This window comes from Triticum dicoccoides, chromosome 4B, assembly GCF_002162155.2.
Source record: "Triticum dicoccoides isolate Atlit2015 ecotype Zavitan chromosome 4B, WEW_v2.0, whole genome shotgun sequence".
In the NCBI taxonomy this organism is placed as follows: Eukaryota; Viridiplantae; Streptophyta; class Magnoliopsida; order Poales; family Poaceae; genus Triticum; species Triticum dicoccoides.
The window spans coordinates 370891793-370894488 of NC_041387.1; positions in this window are offsets into that span (position 1 = coordinate 370891793).

The following is a 2696-nucleotide window of genomic DNA, read 5'->3' on the forward strand; positions in this document are numbered from 1 at the left end:
GCCTAAACCTGAAGAACAAATGTTCTAATTTAAGATTCCATTGCTATCATAGTTCAAAAAAGCGCTAGGCGTTAATTGTGCGTTTTGCCACCGCCTTGCACTTTACTAACCAAAGCGCATGCTTATGTGCAGTTATGCACATATTAAGTGTAGTTATGCTCAGTGCGTTTTGCCAACGCCTAGAGCCTAGGCGCGCTTAAGCGCTCGCTTAGGCGCGCCTTTTTTAACTATGATTGCTTTGCTCTTGTATCACTGTATTTACTGATACAAACTTATTTTTCAATTGAACGATCCAATCGAAACTCCAACGGCACAGCAGGTATGTTCACGCATGTTTCTTTAACATGTTTGCTCTTATCAATAGCTCTTTTGATTTCAATTTCAATTGTGTAGACAGTTGACTTTCATATCATGCACATTACTAGCATCACAACAGAGCCAATAGTGTTGTTGTACATGTAGACCCGTGGTACCCATCTAAAATCTTGTTGTGCCGTCTAGTTTCCCACACTTTGTATTCTTTCACTACTGCTTTGTCTTCAACTGATATGATTTGAACCATGTCTCTATTTTGATTTGGCAAGACAATGCAGTGACCATAGGACATAGATATATGTTTGTTTGATGCTTTTATTATGTACTAGTACTTGGCAATAGAAGACTTGGTAGTTTAACCCTGTCCACCTTACTAATGAACTGGTTCACCGAAATGAGTTTCATATAGTAGTACATGCTAAACTTGTTATGTGTCTGCTTGTTTCTTCTTTTAGAATGCTGACAAAATATTGGGGAAGAGTGCCTTATTAAGCAATGGTAAAGGAAGTAATGCAGATAAGGTTTAGGATAGTGACACATCCTTGTTGGTCTCCAACAAAGTTGATAAAACAGCTAAGGAAGACTATCTTGAAGACAGCGAGACAACCCCAAAGTCCTGTCTTGGTTTAGTGTTCGAGTTACTGGCCACTACCGCTTGCACAAGCTATTCAAACTCACTGTCTGAATCAGTTCGGTTTCTTGAGTCTCAACTACAAGCTGAAAGACATTGATCAGCTGTGCTGCGACAAGAAGCGGAAGGACTGCGGAAGTCCCTGGAGTATTCAGATGCATACTTTCTGGTGCAACAACAAGCGTTGGAGGATTTTAGCGCCAAACAGGACAAAGCTAATCAGCTTCCTAAGCTTATTGCCAGCATGGTTGATACCCAGGAGAACGTTTCTTGAGCTCTTCTGAAGTTGTTTTAGTTATGCTCTTGTTTTGCTGCCGCGTTTATTTGCACTGGTGGCCAATTCTGACGGCCAGTGTATGTAATATGTTGCTTTGTTCCCTATATTTGCACCGGTGGCGAACTTTGATGCCCAGTGGATGTAATATGTGTAATAGCGGTAATAGGCTACTGTTAATTGCTTGCTTATTTATTTCCTTATTGTCTTGTTTAGTTGTTTGCTTGTAGTCACTGCAGTTCTTTTTCTGCGTTTTTCTAGTGGCCACAATAGCCTATCTTTGGTAACTAGGCCAAAATAATCATGGCAACACACGGACCATAGTAACCATGGGCCTCCTGCAGGCCATATGATCCATGGGCCTTCTTCTGGCCATAGGATCCATTGGCCTTCTATACGGGCCATAGGATCCATTGGCCTTCTATACAGGCCTTAGGGTCCATGGGCCTTCTACGGGCCATACGACCCATGGGCCTTCTACGGGCCATAGATCCATGGGCCTCATACAGGCCGTAGATCCATGGGCCTTCTCCGGGGCGTATCATCATTTCGCCAATCATGGGCCGTACAATTCGTGGACCATAACGGGCCGTTAATAGACCGTATTTGATAACTCTATGAAAACAGCCCAACGGGTTTTTTTTGACATGAAAATGGCCCAATGTATTAACGGTCCGCAAACGGGCCAACTGTAACGACGGCCTAAATTTGGCCCACAAGCAGAAAATGACAGTAACGGGCCGTATGTAACCAAATGCTGCAAATGAGCCCAAGAATCAATGGGCCCTGAGAAGGCCGAAAGATAACTTGGGCTCGAAACGGCCGAATAGAATAACGGACCATTAATGGTTATAAAGTGATACACTGTTCATTACGGGCTAGTTTCACCACGGGCCGTTAATGGGCCAAGAGTTACAAAGGGCCTCATATGGGCCGAAAGAAGTCATGGGCCACACATGGGCCAGAAGTTAAAACAGGCTAGAATCATATTGGACGGCCCATATGACGCTACTGGGCCTAATTCGGATAAGGCATAACGGGCCCTGGGTTAGCGGGCTGTAAATGGGCTATATGAGAACAGGTCGTTAACAGGTTTTCCGTGGGCCGGCACGCCACCTTTTGACCATGTCAAACGGGCCGGCCTTTTCATAGGAATGGGCCTCTATTCGGATGTGCCATGTGTAGCCGTATAATAGGCGCCTTCGGTCCAATGAGCGGATGACATCTGTCCCAACGGTGAGATGACACGTGTTTCCTCCATCCAATGATGATTTTACACGTGGAAAATCCCCATTGGTCCGGGCTGTTAACGGGTTATCGGATCCAAAACCCGACCCGACAGCTTAACGGCATTCTGTTACGGTGGATGCCATGTGTCGGTCACCCTTGACGAAAGCACTTCTATGACGCGCGATTTATCGTCATGGAAGTGGACACTTCCGTGATGATAATTTTGGTAATGTCATGGAACACTCC